The following is a 20,743-nucleotide window of genomic DNA, read 5'->3' on the forward strand; positions in this document are numbered from 1 at the left end:
TTATGAGTTGTTGCACTCCTTTTCTATATATGTGGATGGAGAAGCTGACAGAGCAAATTGGAGACTGAATTCTTGCGGACCCGGACAGTCCCAGCAGTACGAGTTGCCTCCTCCCTCTCTCTTCCCTCACTTCCTACCTCTTACCAGACCACAGCAACGGAGGAAGCACATCTTTTCACAAGCTGCCTCTAATTGATACTGTTGAGCCCTGGGAACCCAGAGTGTGGTTTTAGCGCTCTGAAAAAATGCGTGCAAAGCACAACAGCCTGCAGCATGCCACCCTCTGGGACACCACAGGTTATTTACAACCACACGACCAGTCTGGTCCAGGACCTCATATAGTTTAAGTGAATTAAAAAAGGGGGGAAGAAAACTCCACCACACTTGGATGTGGCCTTTGCCAAGCCTTTCATCAAATAGCTTCACTGGGAGAGGGCAAGAGTTGAATCCAATCCAGAGCTGTAATCTTAGCCTTGGGGGGCTGCGCTCTAAATAGTTGTGTGCGATACGAAACTCCATACAAGATAAAGAAGTAGGTTCCTACTCTTTTTTCTGTTGGTACATGTGCTTTCCCCGGCAGCTACACCTGCAAAGTATTCAGGTATTTTCTTTATTTTTTTAAATAAATGATTTTCTGTATTTTGAATACAGCTGCGGGGCCATCAGGGGCATTTTTTTTTAAATTTTCTTTTTTGTGTTTGGACATGTAAAGGTGGAATTACCAAATCCAATCGAATGTGGTGTGAAATGACTGCTTCTAATGTAGCTTGTCATGGCTCGGTGAGGCAGACGAGTCTGACATCTCTCCAGATGGAGAACAGCTTGTGTTGTATAGTATTTCACGCGCGGGGCCAAGTCTGTAGTTCACTGTTTCTCTCTGTCGTTGTGAACACAATCAACCCGGTGACTGATTGATGGGATCGTGATTGTTTACAAGGTTGATTTCGGCGGTTTATTTTGGCTCGCGGCGCTGACCCTCGGCATTTGCGGCTGAGGTGTTTCTCTTCAACTTTGACCTTTTACGTGTGCGACTTTCGTTTTTCAGCCGTTCTGCCGAGTAAGGTCTTCATCTTCACCACGAGGTGGACTCGCACAGTTGGCACAGGTTTATTCCTGGTCAGCAGAGAAACATTTAGTTTAGCAAAGGTGTCCAAGACAGCTTTTCCCCCCTTTCTCCAACCACAGAGAAAGAAAACCACCATATCAAGCTCTCAATACTAAGGCAGTAAATTGAAGTCTGACTCTGGATTGTGAAAGTGTGGTGGTAAGTCTACATTTTTTTGCTGTGTGCAGGTCTTTTTCTGATTTAACTATGCAGTGCCTTATAATACTTACCTGATGAAATGTCAAGTGTGCCCCAAACCAAACCCCTTAGTGGCTTCTCCAAAAGAGTCCAGCATTTACAGAAGACCCACTTCTTGCCACCACATGAAGCTTACTGCGCCGTCTCGCAAAAAGACAAATGAGAAGAATGACAATTTTAATAAGAAATGTCTTGAGGCAAGTCAATAAGTGAGAAATCTTATCCTTTTGGCAGATTTCCTTCACTTGTGTAAAGAAAAATGCATTATCAGAACTGAACATGAGCACTTTCACTGCTTCCACCGTTTATTTGATGTAACGCCTAAACATTTCCTAATTAATTATACCCGTCGCTCTACTTTAACTGATAAGATTGGTGACTCTTAAACAATGCGAGTAAAGTAGAGCGAAAGTAAAGCAGGCAGGTAACCTACCTTCCTGTGCGCTCCATTGAGACGTGGCCCCTTTTCTTTGAGGAGAATAGACCTTGATTGGTGCTTCTGTTTTCTAATTGGCTAAACAACACATTCTGAAGTGCTGATTGTCCACAGGAACCCACCAGTTCATTGAGAGGTTATTGATTCTTAGCGAAGAGAAAAAGAAAAATCCTCCCATAGTTTCCCTGCGAGTGCCACAGACGGATGGTGCTTATTACATGAATAAGGATGTCGTTTGTTTCTTCCTCCAGCCGGTGCAAATCGTATTCATTCATTCAGCGAAGTGTAACCCTGCAAGGTAAAAATTACCTACTTATATTTCTGTTGCCTGCAGCGTCACAGTAGCCTACGTCTCCATTTAACACGTGTGGTCATTCCCCCTGTTTTTTTATGGCTTGATCCAAATAGACGCACTAACATGAGAATGTAAAATAATCTCTTTTGTGTTTTGCGTGTGATCTGTTGCATGTAGCCAACAATTATAGGTCAGATTTATAAAGGGGATTACTGTGTATCTGATACTTTACTGTTGGAGACGTTTGGCGGTAAATCCTGTGGATGAATGATGGATGCCAGTTGTCACTATGAACAGATGAGTTGGCAGGAACACACGCTGGCATGTTTTCCTGCTCAATGAGTTTTTAATTTGCGGTAACGACTTGACATCGGCAAATTATGGGTATTTGGAAATCAGAAAATCAGACCTCTGTGAAGGAGCGAAACAACTGTTTCATATACCCGATGAAGAGTGCCGATAAATTGCTTGTTTTACTTTCATGCAGCTTTGTTTTTCTTCTTCATCTTTTTTGGGGCTTATTAAAATATATTATTTAGGTCCAGCTTTCCTTAAACAGGCCGACTTTTATAAGTACACAAAATACATAAAAGAAGGTGTCAGGGTAAGAAAAAGAGACATGAAGCATTAGTCAGTACAGCTTCCACTTTTTCTACTGAGCCGCAGTTATTAGACACAATTTGCCTTCATGGCTAGTTTATAGTATTTATTTGTTTAACACATATAATTATCCCTGATTCTCAGTTTGGCTATTGTTGCACATTTGTATTGTTTTCAGTGTAATTGGCTGTTGTTTTCATAGGCACTTTGTGTTTTACACTAAATTACAAACTTGGCTCTCACTCCGTGCAATTACAATTTCCCCTTTGAGAGCCGCGATTAAGCTATGCTTGGGCTCCAGACAAGGCAAGCTTTCTTATTGCAATAATCCAAAAAAAATCTAGATTTTACATGGAAATAGAAATTATTTAGAGTAGAAATATGAATGAAAAAAAAAGCACTTTCTGAACAAATTACTCAAATTCCTGTCATCTCATGCTCAGTGTTGCCAAAGTCTAATAGTTTTTAAATATGCTGTCTGAGTATTGTTGGAAGGGACGCATGGTTAGCCCTGCCATCATCACATAATTATCATTATGAATGATCTCATGGCATTTAATAAGAAGACCTCTGGTTTTCTTCAAAAAGTAGCCTGTTTAACATAACATCCACGGTGTGATTGATAGAGAAAATGACAATTCAAAAAAATATTGCCTTTTTATTCAAGCAAGCCATCAGAACCTATTTTTAATCTCAACGTTGTCTTTTAAAAGTAAACAAACAACTGAAGGAACAATGGGCTGGGAGGTCGGTTCCTTCATCATTAATATGCAAATTCTCATGACCATTGACCAACAACCGCTGCAATGTACTGGTCATAAGATGAACCTGGAGTCAGCTGAGACTGAAGAAGTCACCTGGATGAGTGAAAACGCTACGTCCAGATGAACAGAATCAACTTTTGGGGATATTTAAACATGATCACAGGCGGGTCATTAGCTTCTCCTGAAAGGACACTAAAACTGGATCAAATCAAATACAAAAACCAACTAATAGGAAACGTAAATGTAGAAATAAGATGATGCTAAATTTGAAATAACAGTATTTCACAAGAAAAAAAATACAAAAATAACGTGCTCCATGGTCTACTAGGTAAAGTGTCGCACCATCACCACACAGTCCCAGCTCCTGAGTATGGACTGTCTCCCTAAGAAGCTTGGCTTTCTCTTGTAATAAAACAGACCAGTGCAGAAAAGAAATCAATATCTAAGCGTTTCACAATTTTACATCTTTTGTGGTAGAAAGAATTGTTATATATGTGTGTGTGTGTGTGTGTATATAAAAATGTTATTTTTACAAAGGAGCCCATTCTCAGACTTTGGTTTACTGTAAGGATGATTCAGCTGCAGCCACAGTGTAAAGTGGATTATTGTTTAATCTTTCAGTCTGTGGTTAATTGCCTGCTTTACTTCTCTTACTTTATTAAATCCATATCCTTTTGCGAGGGATTTCTTATGCCGGTGCATGTGCTATAGTCTGGATAGTTCTCCCATACAAATAAAAAAATAAAATCAACATCAGGCTTTTCTATATTCATGATTCTTAGAGTTGAAACAGAAAGCCTTGAAGGTAAGGTGCATTTGATCTCCAACACAGGTTTCATCACAGCATTGATGAGTGAGATGAAAGAATATCAGAACTGGTCAAACATCGTGTTCTTATTTAAAACATTGATCAAAGCATCGACGTGTTCCGTCCCAGTACGGGATGAAAACCCAGTTCTCCTCTGTGGGCATGCACAGCGTTATGGCCACAGCACAGTTACTCCCTCTGACAGCTCTAAACCTTCAAGCAGAGGTCACTCGCATATTCATAAACCTCAGCACAGATGACGTGGATGCCGAGTTCTAAATATTTTCACATGTGCATAGATATTGTGGTTTGTTGAGAATAAACAGCAACACAAATGATTTCAGAGTCAGCTGTTTCCTATATAAATAGCTCGTGGCAGATTTTGTATGATCCCAACGCAGAACTCGCTGCAGCGTGACAAGACGATGTAAAATCTGGAGCAGCTGAGAGCGTTCACCTTGTCAACGTAATAAAAACCACAATGATGCAAGTTTAGCCGTGTGTGGTGCAACCGCTGTCTGATCTGAATCCGTCTCCTGCCATCTTTGTGCAGTAGCCAGCATTAGTTTTACTGGAAAATTCGCCTTAAGTCTCCTCGGGATAAACTGTGTTCCTAATATGCTACAGTTTTCTGCTTTTTCCCCTTTTTTAAAGAAATAGAGGATGTTCTAAACTCCCCTCATTCACTAATGCTTAACAGGTCAGCCACACTTTCTAAGTAGAGAAGATCGTGTTGCATGTTTGGAAAAATGTGAAATAACAGGCGATGCCTCGTGGTGATTGTTAAGCTGATGCAGGTGAATAAGTTGTTCCAGGAATGCAGAAACACTTGCCTCAATCTTTCAGCAAAGATGACTAAATCTCATTTACGTCGTTCATAACTAGATGCACTGCTGTGGAAACATTTCCTGGCATAGCACCAGCATCAGTATTTTCTCTGGTACGCCTGCAGTGTTTGAGCTCATATTTACTGCGTTGTTTTCAGCAGCGCTGGTCTGTATTATAGGCTCAGGGCGATGTGTTTATGGCTGTTGGGACTGTGTTTATTTGTTCAGGATTTAGAGTTGTTTATTTGGGACCAGCAGCTTACAGTACGTCTATTCAGGCAATTTAGACATTTATGAGCTGGATATATATAAAAAAGAGCTTCATGTTCAGCAGACTTTACCTCGAGAGTTTTGGTATAGCTAAAACTTCTTTTGGTTTTAAGAAACTCGTGAAATTTCTGAGTTTGACTCAGAAGCAAGTAAAGGCATCCATTTTTGCTTCTAAATTAGAGTTCAGTGATTTGCTTAAAAATGTTACTAATCCAGGGTTAGTTTTAATTCACTAATTTGCTGCTCTAATGGGTACGTTTGCAGATATACTATCACTAAAGCACTTCTGGATGGATGCAAACTGCATTTCGTTGCCCTGTACCTGTGCATGTGCAATGACAATAAAGTTGAATTCTATTCTATTCTATTCTATTCTATACTGTATATTAGGGGTGGGGGAAAAATCGATACTGTGTAGTATCGTGATATTTTGTTTGCTAATAATGTATCGATACAGGGACAGCAGAAATCGATATTTTGTTACAAAAAAAGTTTTTGTGCTCTGACTTCAAAGCATGTTGATCCTTTTTCTGAGCAAGAATCCTGACATTCCTTCACTGTCCAAATGTGTTTAACTTGTTTTTTGGCAGCAATAAACATGACAGTTTACTTATTTTAATTTAAGACATGTTTTATTTTAATTAAGTTTAAAACTTTTTTATTTAAAGTAAAATTATATTTTGTTTTAATTTACTTTCAAATTCTTCAGTTGCTGAAGGGGCTGCATAGTTTTCATATTGCATAGTTCAGAATAGCTATAATTGTACCAGATGGTTGCATTCAGTTAAGTTGGACTAGACTGTAATACAAACCGTTCAGTTTGTCAACAATAAAACTGACTGAAATGAGAGAAAGACTGAGTGCGAGACTTTGATATTAGATAAAATCAATATTGATAAAGTTTACCTTTATGTACAGAATCTGAATATCGCAAAATATTTTTAAAAATTGCAATAATATCGTATCGTGCGTTAAGTATTGTGATAATATCGTATCGTGGGATGTTTGGTGATTCCCACCTCTACTGTATATTGTGTATTTGGGATTACTTAACAATTTTAACTCTGCAGATTTCAACTGAAAGAATGCTTTGTGCTACTTGTGGTTATTTGCATTCAGCACATGGTTAATTAACGTACCATTAAACATGCAGGTTACCAAGTTCTGTCTCAGCTTTCATAGAATTTAATTAATCGAAGCAAAATGATCTTAAAATGGGCTGGTTAATCAGACATTGTAAGTCATTGTGTTGGCTCCCTACATCAAGGATAACTGGTTGCCTATAACCAGCTATCCAGTACGGCTGGTACTACATGTGGCAGGATCCCTCCTGGCTTTGTGAAATGAAATGCCAACTACAGCCCTGAGGCATAGCTGACTGGAAGAGGGGAAAAGGAAAACCCATGACCCAACAGGAAGATCAATACTACACGATAAAGCTGTGGAAATGTTGCTGCAGCCCTTTGTTCTCATTCAGCCTTTGCTATCAACCAGCCTTTTTACCACATTACAGCTGGAATCTAATTGCCAAAAAAGACAAACTTATATCAGTGACATAGGCCATTTGTTTTCACTGGCCATGTGGTTTTTCCATTCCAAGGCCGAGAATAATTCTTTTAACTGCTCACCATTGTAAGTGATATCAAGGATATAAAATACAACGTGGATGCCCAAAATAGCCTTTTAATATCCAGCACCATGACATGGAATCACCACAAATAAAGGGAGACATCACACAGAAATCCCACATTAAAAGTTGCTGAAAAGATTCAAACTCAAGCCCGTCTTTACTATTAGAGATCGTTGAGCTCACATGTTTGGATCGTAGACTCATGTGGAGCAACGTGGTGTCCGTCCATTTTCCACCGTATACTGACATTTGCCTTCAGGCAAAGTCTGAATAATTTGTTGGTATAACATGAATAATACAAACAAAGGACACTGAGGCAGCGATGTTGTGGGCATGTTTTTTAAGTTTGGGTTCACCTTCATTTTGTCTTTGATCTATTTGTGGGTGCAGTGCACAGTCGAACCATGCAGTGTGGAATTTGGCAACATCATCTTCACAGTCAGCATTTCTCAGCCAAGAGAGGGGATAGGTCAATTGCAAGTGCACTTTTCAAGTCATAAAAATCCATATACAAGTATTTTTCTTTGGGGTTTTGAGAGAATTTTTCAGCCTCTGGAATGGCAGCTGAAGGTTTGGAGGGATAATAGCTCACTTTGCACCTCATAAAGTCCGTGAGCACACCTCAAGTGCTGCTGCTGAAGACCTTATGCTGAAGGTCTCTCAACTGACAGCCTCAGAGCAATCCTTGTAAGCTTTCAGAGGTGGAGAGGAGTGGTGTGCATCCTGTCTGCCTCCACACAACTGATACGTGTGTTTAACGTACTTCACCTTAAAACACACTTATAAGAATGATGAGACACTTCCATAAATTTAGAAAGTCATAGTTTAGCAGTCTTTTCCTTCTGGATGTCCACAGCTGCCAGTTGACTCTAAAAAGTGCCAGAAGGGTATTTCTTTGCCACAAATGCAGAAGTCTGGCTTAAACCCTCGGCTACTGAGCTGAACAAAATGTGTGTGCTGTGTGGCATTTTAACCCAGTTTGCATGACTTGAATTTTTAATATCTGCTGAGCTCCAGGAATGTACTCTGTTTCACTGAAATAACAGGGTTGGGAGACTGCAGAGTCTCATTGCATTTACTGCACTTGATTTTGTGGTTTGCAGAGCTTCGCTAACACCCACCAACATGTTTAGCACCGAGCTGGAATTGAACTTCGCTGAATGAATTATGACGAGATACACGGGCAAATGACCATTTGTTTGGTGCTTACTCTCACAGATGTGTACAGATTGGTGCTGTGTGAGTCTTTTGTTAAACTGCTCAAACGATTGGCAATACTGATTGATCATCTAAGCTGTAGGAAACACCAGAGACCAGCATTGGCTCTGATTAATGACCTTGATGTCACTTGCTTTGGTTTCATTGTTGCAAAGAACCGAGCTTTTCATCACAAAACGTGAAAATCATACTTAACAAGAATAAGAGTTTCTCGCCACGCTAGCAACTCTACGACAGTGCATGATTTAAAGCTAATTGAGTTCTTAACACACCCTTAGTTCATAATGAACCTCTGCTGAATACATTTCACATTTGCCATTTGCAGTGTAAATGCCCATATTAAAAAATGCTTGTAGTAACACAGCAACCACAGGACACTTAGATCCATTTATAAATTCACACTTGCATTCACAAAGTTCATATAGTTGGCTAGCATAATTCAGCCCTCACCCCACTGAAAGCAGCTGTAAGCATCCCAGTTTACCCAACTGGGAGAGGAATTTTTGGAAGCAGAACATGAACAACTTGTTAGCCACCGACTCCGCCCTTGGTGGAAAAGGGGAAAAGTTGAAACTGGCACAAGCTACAGAACTAGCATTGGTGGAAAGGTGGGACGGAGGGTGTGAACTTTTGCCCAGTGGTGCTTTGGACAAGAACCAATATAAAGAAGCTAATATGCTCATTAATAGCAGGTACAATGCAGATAGATTAAGAAAGTGAAAACATGTAGGGCAGGGGTGTCCATCTCTGGGCCTCGAGGGCCGGTGTCCTGCAGGTTTTAGATGTGTCCTTGATCCAACACAGCTGATTTAAATGGCTAAATGACCTCCTCAACATGAGGCCTGGTAATGAACCAATCATTTGATTCAAGTGTTTTGACGCAGGGTGAGATCTAAAACCTGCAGGGCACCGGCCCTCGAGGCCTGGACCCCTGATGTAGGGAGACGTGCTCCAAACTTTGTGTTATGTTCTAGTTTTTGTTGCATTTCAATCTAAAGTGAATTTGCTAAAGAGGCTCCCGAGAAACATTTCATAGATTTTTTTTTTTTATGTTTGGACGAAATGTGCAGGTTGATTAAAACATCACGCACCATGACAACACCTGTAACATTATTCTAAAAAGAAAAATGTATTTGTCTGCTCTTGGGTCATAAGTTAAGATATAAAAGGGAGGTGATATAGAGAATGTAGTATGCAGCCAAAAATGTTTGACTTAATCATAATTCTGGATTATATATGACTTACTAGGTAGGAGGCTGAAATGAATCCATCCTCCCATTTTTAATTCACTGACTTGTTTTAGGTCAAAACGAGCATAAAACCCTGCAGGTTCATATAACTGAATCCCACTGTTTTGTTTACATCTTCTTACCATTTTCCAGACCCTGAGGCAGCTTTTGGGTGGTTTGGGACACTTTGTTTGGACGACTAAAGCTCTCTAACTTAAAATATCTTAAAGTCAGTCACTTCACAACTTAAAAAAACACAATAGCTTGTGAGTATGGATACATGCTAGTCATACAATAGGCTTGAATATTTCATCACTACTTGCTCTTGTGAGAGCATCACAAACAGAGCCAGTGCAATTTCTCAGCACCTCGCCGTTTTGGTCAATACCACGCGTTAAACGCGCACTTTCTGTCAACATGGTATTTTTGAGATTCCGGCTTTCCCGCTCCTTCACAAGGAAATTGAGTTGACACAGTGAATTTCTTTCCATTTAAGCAACCTTAATACTTAATGCTGTTTTGTCTGCCCCTGGGGCCCGCTGAGTGCGCTTTGCACTTTTTCCGAGCTGGCACAGATTCTCATTACCTCTGGAAAAACTTCCCGTGCTCATGTAAAACAGTGTAACCTGAAGCTTGAAATATTTTGTGGGAGACTTAACATCGTCCGCAATCTGGTGTAGGTGCTCCCGCTTCCCAAGGCGAGTTGGATAGAAACAGTCCAGCAGAGGACGTAAAAAGAAACGGCATCTGTTACCTTTTAACACCTTTAAAATCTGGACAGATTAGCATCTTTGTTTTCTCAAAATACCTTTTGTTAAAATAAACATTGCTGTTACTTTGGCCTCTATCGCCTCACATGTAGCAGATATCAGGAAATGTGTAACTACTGTAAGCACTCTTTGCAGAGGTGAGGTTACCTGGGGAGGGCACAGGACTATCAGCTGCGCTGTTCTCGCCCATTCCACAGATTTTCTACTTCGACGCTTTATTTATGAACATCTTTAAGGATCGAGTCGTCTCCAAATAAACGCTGATGACACGGACCCATCAAAAGAACGGAATCGCAATATGTTTACAAGAAATCATCTGTTGTGTGCTGAAGGAAGTTATTTCTTACTCCCTGGTGAGAGAATCTATTTCCACCAGCAACTTGTCACGCCGGAGCCACCCGAACAGAAAATCTAATCCCAGCCTGCTGGATAATGGGCCTTTGAATCCTCGAGGACCAGCGATAGCAATTGCCTCTGAGTTCATTGGAAAGCAGTTAGAATTTAAAAATGTGTGTTTGTTTGGGTGTACTGTTGCTGTGTGTGTGTGTGTGAGAGAGAAATGGAGCTTATGTGAGTAGATGCTTGTGTGTGTGGTTTTTTTTTATGAGCTCTTTTGAGTGATTTCCCAGCGAGGGTGCGTTTTACAGCTGGATTCCTCCAGGATGAGTCTGACTTTTTGATTGAACAGCCCCACGGCGGCCTCTCAGTCCCCAGTCTAATGAGGATCACGTCTAACAGGTGGTCCCTCAGAGCACGGCGAAAAGAGGAATTAGCGGGTAATGCTTGTTTGCTGTGTGTGCGTAGAGACGGTTATTTATATTCCAGTAGCAAAACGTTTTTTCTGCATCCAGTACGAAAATGAAATCATCAATACGATATTTCTTGGACCGTCTGTCTGTCCAAGTTCTATACTATAAACGCTCAAGAAAACCTGAAAGGTGCTCTGTGTGTTGGCTGATGCTATTGACCACTGTGTGAGCAGGGCCGTGAAAACGCTGCCTTTTTCCCCGCCTCCAATTTGGACGCATTACAAACAGCAAATTTTATACAGGCGCAATTAAAAGTGTTGCTGGAAATGTGGTACAAGTGTTAATTGTTTGCAGTTGCAATTCCAGTTTATTCGCTTGTACACAACGTTCGTTTGACTTCACAATAAGTGTAAAGTGTTTGCGTGATATTAAGCAGTAATTGTGTCACACTAAGCAGCTACAAATTACTAACATACAGTACATAAAGCTGTTTCTATAAATTTCACAGTAGAGAGTACAAATGTTGTTGTTTCTCCACATTAATGCGATAGAAAAAGAAAAATGCCACACACGTAGCTCGCTGTTGTTTTTTAGGCGTTTGCTTTTACAGATTCATGTAGTCACCGACCGCAGCCGTTTAATCATGACTCGAGTATGCAGGGAATCAGAAACAAAAGCATATGTTTAGCAGGCCTTTTGTGAGATCATGAAATGATGGTGTGTTAGAATGCGCTCGGGGTGGGGTAGAGTTACATGCCCCCCTCTCTCTGGTGTTGCTGCTGCAGAGGACTTTTAATGCTATCTGATTTGAAAGCTTGTGCATAATTCCCATGGGGTTGTGGTTTGTAGGTCATTGTGCCATTATGGTTTGTTCCTGGTCTGTCTGAGGCAGGATGTATGCATGCGCCTGACTGTGTGTCTGGATGTGTGCGGGTGGGGGGAGGGGGAATGGGCACGGATGCTTCATCTCCTTGTCTGGTTAAAGCATCGTAGCTTCTCCATACGTGGAAACATCCAACCCACCCACCCCCCGCCGCCACGGGCTTGACCCACAAATCCCTCCTTCTAGGCAACAAAGGGATTATGGGGGGAATGGACTAATCTACTTCTGCGAATTTACGTATTTTGGTGTTTACCGCACAAACCTGGCATAGGCTTAATGTTAGAGTGGGAATAAACTGTTGCAAAAGTTGTTTGTATTTACAGTTTTTATTCTTTTTATTACCCAAACCTACAATTTCTGTGTTTTGTGCTTCCTGTGCAGGCGAAGGTAAAAAGCCCACTGCAGTTCTAATCTGAGAGCCTTTGTTTTCTTTATTTGGGATACTTGAGAAGGAACACTGGGCTTGTAAGGGGCCACCTGCAATAACAAATTACTCCCCAGTGTCTAAGAAACATCCAAAAGCAGCACTCTGGATGATTTTTGTCTTGATTTATTAATATTCTGCATATGCCCGAGTGTACTCCATGAATTATAGCTAGAGGTGCTGCAAGATGAAAATATACCTTTGCGAACAGCTTCCCAGCCAATTATATTCAGTAGCACATACCAGAAATGACAGTTTGTTACTCGGACGTATACTTGGAGAGCACCTTTCACCTCAGAATGGTATTTCTGGCCTGCTAACCTCAAGCATCTTTGATCTCCTCTTTCGGTTTATATCTGGATGTCGTGCCTTTATCTGACGGCGAGGTGGGAGTGAAATGATAGCGAGTGAGGGAGGCTGAATAAGGATGAACGTGTCACCTCGTCTTAGGCCAGACAGATTGCGCAGAGGCTTTCGAGGTAGCTGGCTCTGCAGTGTTGTTTAAATGTTCCTGTCTTGATGGTGTGATACAGCATCTCCCAGGCTAATTCAGACAGTCCAGAGAGAAATAAGCCATGCAGCAAAGGTTAGCACGCTGGAGTGACTGGAAGCAGATACAGTGAAGTCTTCTTGGCTGGGGTGACTTTATTGTTCTTCCCCAGAAATTCCCAGACGGTTGGAAATTAGCCTGTATGTTGTTTGCACAAACTCTAAAATGATTGTTTCCCCTCCACATTTGGCCTTGTGATGAAAGATGTGTGTGATACTCTGCTGGATGATATTTATCTTGGAGGGAAGAGCTTTGATTCTGCACCACAGGAAGAACATGTGGGCAGTTTTTCTTTTTATGTTGCACACAGCCGGATAGCGTTTGACTCATTTCCAAACTTAATCCCAGATGCCGGACATGGGTGGTCACACCCTTGGTAATGTTTCACAATGGCCGTTTAATGCCTGTTTTTTGTAAACCAGATATTGTTTTTGTGTTTGTTTATTTAACTGGCTGCCCACAGAAGTTAGCACTAAACTCTCATATAGGTGTTTCCTTTCCAAAGGATGCGACCCCAGAGATGCTCCCGTCCTTTATGCCTTCCATGATGAAAGCCAGACGGTGGGGGTGGAGCAAAACAATGTGGATCATGATCACATACTGTAAATACATGAAGACAATCCATTTGACCAAATCTGTTGTTTAAAATAGGCATTACTCTTCGTTACTTTTAGTTAAAGAAGATGATCTCTGTAAGATCAGAGCCTTCTTCTGTAGATGTGGGCGACTTTCTTAAGCTGACCGCCTTTTTGAGGTCTTCATCATAATATTCTGTAACAATATTTCTTGCCCACTTCATGATAAAATCACCTCATGGAGATCTTCGTGTCCATGAACCTGGGACTTTTACAAAACACTGGAAAAACAGACAAAATAGCTTTAAAGATAAAATGAACAAATTTACTCCTGTGTTGTTTTTCTGTTTAAAAAACTGTCTCAAAATATCCAGTTGAGTCGTTTTTTCATTAAAAAAGTATCTTAACAGAATTTCCAGTTTTTGTTTTGTCTGACTTAAACATCAGTTCTGACATATCTGCAGACACAGCCGTGGCCTGTTCGTGAGCCGATGGCCCTGAAAGATGCAGATATGGTGGCCTTTTAATAACTCCGAGGCCTCTCGCACAAGCGTGAGCCTCCCTGCTCCCTCAGCTCCTCTTTGCGCTCCGTATGAAATGAAAGGCCCTCTGGTGACTTGTTGATCTTGTTACTCAGAGTGTGAACGCACGGTTAGAATGACTTGTTCACTTCTTTTTTTTCACTCAAATGCAATTATGAGTAGCACAGACTTTAAAACTGGAGCTTTTACAGCTGCGTAACATTAAATATCATATTTTACAGCACTGAGACACACGACCCTATCCAAGAGCAAAAGGCATTTTCCATGTTGCAGTTTATTTAACCTTATCTGAGTTGAATTCAGATGGCTGGCTGCATGGAAACAGGAGTACTGCTGAGCTTCCTGAGCACATCCAGGCTACACTGAGGCATCCATCACTCTGTGTAATAAGCCGTTGAGTGCTGCTTGAAGTGTGCGTGTGTATTTGCAACACAGTGCTCAGTGCTGATGGATACCCAGTGACACTTGTAAGATACGGCCTAGACATCCAGGACGAGGACTGCGGGATCTCATGAGCAGCATCACCAGCCCGCTGCTCTGTGAACTGTTAGCAGCGGATAATGCGGCTCTAAAGCCTCTTGTGTAAGTGACCTGATCACCAAAGGCAGGGCAGGAGGGGACAGCGAATGACGTAAGTGTCCTCCCATTCTTCCTTCCAATTCTGCTCCGTTTTCTGATCCCGAGCACTCGAGAGGTCAGCTGCTCCTTGCCGTTGACCCTAATTCCTTAAGGAAAGGTTTCCTGGGAAGAGACACTTCTTGCTCCCTTCCCCCTTTTTGGCAGATGACCTGGAAACGGTACGGAGAGCAGCTGACGCAGACGGAGACTGCAGACGAGGCACTGAAGTGCCTGAACTGCGTCGCTGGTTTTATGGTGTGATGAGGGACATTGTTCCATCTGTTTCCTGCTCCTGAAGGCTGCAGCATTTGCAGGCAGATCAGGATGAAGACAAATGAATAAACGGAAGGATGAGTCATCGCTTTATTGTCATGTTATGACAAGTGTTTCTGCTTGAGCGTGTGAGGCTGGAAATATTGACAAGGCCGTTAAATAACGTTGAACATGTTTGTTTGTCAAGGATTTCTATAAACGAATGGGACAAACAATGGGCAGCGTCGCTGACGACGTGTCTTCCTATAACTCGGTTTCCGTTGTTGGCTTCATGCTAATTGTTGTTCTCCCTTCCGAAAGCCATTTGCTTATTAGGTAGGTCTTCTTCTTTCAGCTCGTCGTCTACCTCTGCACTCAAACCCATCTGTCTCTTTCTCTCATCGCGTTCTCTCGTCTTTCTTCCTCCAGCACCTGTCAAATCTATTGTCCTCCTCGGGAGAAGAGTAAACCCAGAGAGGCATGCTCCTGCGACCTGTTGAATGGCCCTCTCCCAACAGGGCAGGTTCCTTTGTTCCTTGAGCCTTTCTTACCAAGTCTTGAAGCAATCAGGAAGGGGGCATCCGTCTTTCCATTGAGGGAGGCGTGGTCCTTGCTGCTTGCTGGGTGTGATTACGGACCACACATGGTCGTGCTCCAGTAACTCACCAAGACCGGGGGCCTCGGTTTGTGGGCACAGACCCCGACTCTGCCTCCTCTCCTTCCAGCCAGCTTCATAAAGCACTCTTCTTCTCAGCCTTTTGTTAGGACCCTTTCACACAGCTGGAGCTATGCGGGATCCTTTGTCCTCCTATCTGGGGGCCCGGTGCCCCAGCGTCCACTCCCTCAGCTTTGTTCAATCCACCTACAATATGTCACCAACAAGTATTTCAGAAATGCAGTGAATACATGTCTTTCTGTCACAGTGAACAGAGCCTAAGTAAAGAAGAGGGGGAAAAGGTTTTTAGCTTCATGTTGCTCTGCTGATGATTGGGGCTGTTTATTGAGATGAGCTGATAGCATTGATGTAATAAAAGGACTAAACTACCATCTCCTTCGTTGTTTTTATGATCCTAGTGAATAAGGAAATTCAAATCTCATGTACAATTGCACTTCAGACAACGTCGCAGCCCGCATCAGTACGTAACTCCCATCACAGCTTTTTTGATCAAACCTGTAGACATATTTATCGTACTTGGGTGAATTAAAAAGCCAAAAAAACAGGCATCAGTCTTGCGTCTGCGTCCTTTATATCTGTCCCTCATGTCTCCACGTTTACTGCGGTGTCTGACTTTGCAAGCATAAATCTTTATGTGCAAAGTGCAAACCTTATTAAGTTTCCTTTTTTTCCTTGTATCTGCAGACTGGAGCCTTTTGATGTTTGACACAAATGTCAGTCAGGTTTTTTTCAGTATATTGCTAATTTAGAAAACTTCTGTCAAGGCCTGCAGCTAGCACCGGTTATTAACACGAGGCATACGGGATGTTAATTTATGTCACTTTATTTATAACCTTATTCTTATTTTAGAAGGATTTCTCTGTAGATATTTTAAAACTGTCATTTTATGGATCTCATTGAGTCATTTACCGGTTTGCTCTGGTTTACCATACGAATGGTTATGACTTATTGGTGCTGCCAGTCTGGCTGAAGAATAAAGCACAGCATACAGTTGTTCATTTCATCAGACCTCTGCACCACATGGTCCTTTATTGTTTCGCGGCTAACCAGAATTACACTACAGAGAAACCTCAAAGAGAACTTGGGTAGAAGAGACCTTGAAAAAAAGGATTTCTTGTTTAACCCGTTCAGGTCACTGTGCTGTCGGCAGCATTCAACGCAGTTTAAAACATACATTTTTAGCGTGTAAAATGTTAAACTCGCTTTACTGACCAACATTTCATTGCCAGACACGGTCTGTGACATCACACCATCTTTTACAAACTTTTGTAAATCTGTAACATTTATCTTTTATTTATTTTAAAATATGAGCTTACCACAGGGAAAATGATCCAATCGAGCAACTCCCCCTGTGGAGTCACATGGCTGATTATTTACGCAGCCTCTTTAGCAACCAGATCCGCCCTTAGGACAGAGACTATAGATTGATGTTGTGTGATACCTGCTCTCAGACACCCACCCAAACACATCGATTTCTGCTCACGTTAGTTCAAAGCCCGCTGACCTAAAGCTAACGATTAAAGCTAACGATTAAAGCTAGTGATACAGCCTCATCAACTGTTACTTTATTGATATTATTTCAGTGTTTTGTATTTTGTAACCCGGGAGTGTCTGTGTTCAACAGCTGGCTTTGGAAAGCCTGGTAGTGCTGACTGTTGCAGAGCAGCTCAGCATCTTAGTTTGGGATTCAATTTAGCTCGACAAAGGGAACTGAAGAAAATTGCCTCTGAATGTTATTGACTTGGAGAAAAAGATTAGCTGTGGAAAGTCTTTTGTGGAGCAGTGACAGCAGCAACAATACAATACAGAGAAGACATGAAGAAGACATGGCAGGAAACAGTACTGTTAATAGAGGAAGTTTCCCATTTTTTGCTATTTCAAAGCACAAAGATTAGATTAGATTGTTATGCTTAATTTTATGGGTCTTTCTCTGTTTGCTCTGGTAATTGTATCAGTGTAGCAGTATTCTTTCTTTTGTGATTAAAAAAGAAAAAAAAAAAGATTCATTCATCCATTTTCTTACCACCCGTCTAATTCAGGGCCATGCTGGGGGGCCGGAGCTCATGCTACACGAGAATGGAGCAAGAGGTGGGGTATACTGAGAAAGACCCACAGTCCATCACAGGGCTCACACAGAAAAGCAAGCAAACATACTCTCACACCTTTGGACTACTTAGAATGACATGCATATATTTAGACTGTACAAAGAAGCTGGTGTGCCCAGGCACAGGGAGATGATGCAAGAGTTCACTGTGCTAACCGCTGCCACCCAGGAGAAAACAGGACTGTCCAATAAAATCAAGGTGAGATAAGTGAATTTGAAATTATTCACCGTGTCAGTTGAGTGGGGTGAACGTTTTGTACGAAAATCTTCTGTGACACTGGAAAACAAAAAAGGAACTGTGTGTGGACAAGCTCCTCAGTAATAATTGAAGGTATGGCTTAACTGTGCCCCATCAGATTGTTTACTTGTGTTGATTTTTGCACTTTCGAAGTGGAAAAGTAAATGAGGAAATTCAGGGTCTGTAAAAAGCACAGGCCTCGGTTAAGGAGTCAGTGCGGTTTGTGCGATTTAGTGGCTGTAAAAATTCAAATGCGTAAATGAGCCTCTCACAAAAATCCAAATTGACACCATGTGGAAGACAAAGCATTTAAAAACACATAAGAGGCTATTTGGGTTTTTTCGTGGTTATGTTTATGAGTTTACGATGCAAAGCAGTCTCACGCAACGGAAAGCAACGCTGGAGATATTTACAGTGAGCTCCATTTGTATTAACAGACAACTTCAGGCCACGGAGATGAGCCTCGTTTTATTTCAGTCATTTTTTCCCATCTTCCATATTCATGGACAAACCTCGTTTATCAAGCAGAAGCTGAGACTGTTGTTGATCTTCAAAGTATTAACTTCAGCAAACTAATCTTTCGTTTCCAGTTTCAGTTGAAATTAATAACAGATTACTCTTCATCACTGTGCACAGCCTTACACTCACACTGGTTATCTAAAGGGAAGCAAACACTAATGCAGTCCAGTCTGTCATAGACAGATCTGTGCTGAGTCCTGACGGAGCACCGGAGGCCCATCCCTCCACATTAACACCGACAGCAGCCTCATTACTATCACGTGGCTGTTGATTTGGGCTCTCTGTGAATCTGCTACATGTGCATTCAATTAGCACTGGAGTCCAAATGGGAGCACTAAGAAAGGCTGGGTTGAGAGCAGTGTGAGAACACTGGCCTGTTGTCATAGTATCTAATCAAATTAGTCAGCGCTGCATCCTTGAATGCTGCCATTCATTAATGCAGTGATTCTTTATATATTTAAATTGTTGACTGCAGCATGTTTACTACATATAAGGCCCCGCCCTCTGCAGCTTTGTCATATTTGTTCGCATTTGATTGATCGCAAGACTTCTTGAAAATAGCCACTAACCGCTATGCCCAGAGAAGACGGGCTCTGTGAGCACGGCTGCATTAAAGGAGCTTCTTCATATTTAAACAGACATAGCCGTGAGATCTGAGACGAGGCGCAGCTGGTTCTAATACTGAAGATATAAGATGCTAGGGGTACTAAAGATGTCTTCTCCTTTCTGCTCTGTTGGCATTCTCAAAGGCCCTTCCTGCTCTTAAGCTCCCCTGCCATAAACATCACTGAACAGAGGTCTCTGCAGTGATGCTCCGTGATTCATGCTCAACCTTCGGGGCTGCTGAGTCTCGTAAAATGCCTTCGTGTAAAAAGGGAAGTATGATGGCAAAATGCTAGATAGATGAGCAAATGCACTCATGTGTTGCTTTTCTGCATACATGAACTCTTCCACAGGATTTTTCCATCTTGCTGTGGTTGTTCCATCCATCTGATGTGGGCTGGAATGAAAAGCTCCATGCTTCATCATACTCCCAACCCGAGCGAGAATGCCTAAATAGCCCAATAATGGCTGAAGGGGTCGTATACGCAAACTGAGGAAGAGTAGGTTCTCTGCTGCTTCGCAGTGTGAAAGATGCACCCTGAACACGAGAGAAGGAACAAGTCAAACTAATTTATTACCGTGTGCCCAAGAAGGTCAGAGCACGACAAAAGCCCCCTGTTGTGAGGAAGAGTGCTGTGAAGTGGCCCCCTCCAAGCAGGGCCTGTGTGACTACCACGGCATTAGACATGGGTCAGCGTTGGGGGAAAATGCAGTTGGAATAGTCTGAGGATAACAATTTTAGTCTTGTTGGGCTGTGACATTTATTTTAAAACACTCAGTGGAACTAAACTTAATGGAAACATTTCCAGATTTTGTCTTAATTTGGTAAAAAGCCCAAAAAGACGCCGTGCGATTGAATGTTTCAGATTAGCACTGACACTTTAAACATGTTAACATGCTAAAGCGAGCAGTTCCTTACAGAACAGTCGACACAAAAGAGAAGAGTTAGTGCCTGAGAAAGAGAGGGATGTGTGTGAGAGAGGGGAGTACAGGGGTGACCCAGCAGCTCTTTGCTGTCTCTCTCAGCCCTGCACATGCTGACAGATTTATTAGATGCAATAATCAGAGTTTATATCACTCAGCTCTGCACGGGCAGCTCCTCATAATTGTCTCTTGCACCTGGAATAAACCATAAACATCACACAACTTTACACTTGGCCCGAAAATGTGACATTTAGATGATTTACTCAGAATTCTGTGGCTTTGGACAGTGATTGAGGGTCCGTGTTGTCTTTTGAAGATCGCCAACATCATTCTTTAAAACGGAAAGACAATATTTTATCCTTGTGATGCATTTTTTCCCTGAACCGAAGCTATTCGGGGAAAATTTTACTTCTGTTTTTAAATGCACAGGTTAGTAAGCACACCCTTGGGATGCAGTACTAGATTGGCCGGATTCTTATTTTGTCAGTTCTGTTTTGGCCAAATAGAAGTGTGATTCACTGGTTGGTTCGATGGTTTGCTGAGCTGATCAGTATTCAGCTCACACCCTGCTGTGGCCATCCTGTACCCCACTGAAAGGCTGATCAGGGATGCTAGGCAGCAGGCAGGGGTATTCAGTGAGCTCTCTGCAAGCTCACTGGACGAGCCTGGCCCACTTCAGACTCAGTGTCCCAGTGTTTGCTTGTCTACTGTGCCATGAAATGGAGTAAGGGTCCATGACTGTGCCAGTGAAGCAATGCAAATACACTGCTCGGGGGGAAGACCTGGGGAGGCTTAGGAGTGCTGCTGGGTGATTTGGACACAGTGTTACTTGCTACACTCTGAAGACCACTTAGATCCTTTTGAATGAGTTTGTCTTTATTTTTTTATTGTGTGTGCATATTAAACATAGTTTTTAAACTTTAAGCGCAGATTAGA

At 41.9% G+C, this 20,743-nt stretch overlaps 1 protein-coding gene and 1 long non-coding RNA gene across 2 annotated transcripts in view; both read left to right on the top strand.

Annotated features, from left to right (window-relative positions):
- tmtc2b (transmembrane O-mannosyltransferase targeting cadherins 2b) overlaps positions 1–20,743 on the top strand; it is an 82,483-nt gene that overhangs the window by 12,224 nt on the left and 49,516 nt on the right. The gene's annotated exons all lie outside the window — the stretch shown is intronic.
- On the top strand, positions 14,704–15,790 carry LOC145429825 (uncharacterized). Its single transcript, XR_013910157.1, has 2 exons — positions 14,704–15,079; positions 15,173–15,790. It is a non-coding gene; the product is annotated as an uncharacterized LOC145429825 (long non-coding RNA).

This window comes from Astatotilapia calliptera, chromosome 7 (assembly GCF_964374335.1).
Source record: "Astatotilapia calliptera chromosome 7, fAstCal68.1, whole genome shotgun sequence".
In the NCBI taxonomy this organism is placed as follows: domain Eukaryota; kingdom Metazoa; phylum Chordata; class Actinopteri; order Cichliformes; family Cichlidae; genus Astatotilapia; species Astatotilapia calliptera.